This window comes from Arachis duranensis, unplaced genomic scaffold (assembly GCF_000817695.3).
Source record: "Arachis duranensis cultivar V14167 unplaced genomic scaffold, aradu.V14167.gnm2.J7QH unplaced_Scaffold_232525, whole genome shotgun sequence".
NCBI classification, from domain to species: domain Eukaryota; kingdom Viridiplantae; phylum Streptophyta; class Magnoliopsida; order Fabales; family Fabaceae; genus Arachis; species Arachis duranensis.
The window spans coordinates 1,666,331-1,667,219 of NW_026264851.1; positions in this window are offsets into that span (position 1 = coordinate 1,666,331).

Genomic DNA, 889 nt, shown 5'->3' on the forward strand with positions numbered 1-889 from the left:
TTCCAGGAATGTTCTGGCCAGCTTTCAAAACATCATTTCCTGAAAACGCATTTAAAGTGCATGGAGAACACAGGAGGAAGAGAAGAAGCAGGGTAGCTCTCATATTAATCATTTATTCACTGACGAAACTGCATGGGATGTTGTGGAGAAAATAAAATGCATCATACTTCCTGCTAAACCTAAACATTGGTTTTATTCTTTATTATATGGTTTTTTTTTTTTTGGTGACTTCTTTATTATATGGTTTATGACTTATTACTTATATCTTGTGAAATTGAAATGATTATTGAAAATAAACTTTTTTCAACTACCAATTAGTAAGTCTTTTTTTTTTTTCCTTTAAAAATTTTCGTTCCTTCACGTTGATATTTGCTCATCTATTGGTTAGTAAATTGAAACAAAATAATTCACTAACAAAATCAGTGTTATCATATGATGATGGTGATTAATTTTTCTATTTTTATCGTTACAATAGATAATTCTGTTTAAAATTATGTTTCTACTAATGTGTCATCTTAAGAAATTTTGTAGGTACTTATGGTAGTATTGATTAATGCTACATATTATTATTTTTTATTTTTTAAAGTTAGGAGTGAGATTTAAATTTGAGATCTATAGATGGTGAAGATAAAGAAATTATGTTATTTTGAGTTATAACTTGTTAGCATTGCATATTATTATTTACCACATTAGATTATTAAAAAAATATTTCTTTTATAATTAATTCACATGGATATTAGTACTAATTTTTTTATAATTAATTTTTTTATAATTTTTTTTAGGTTAATTTTTTTATAATTATTTGCCACATTATCAATCACCCATTTGCCCCACTACTTGTAATAGCCTACTAGTGCTCATCACACTTATCTCTCTCTTTTTATAAAAA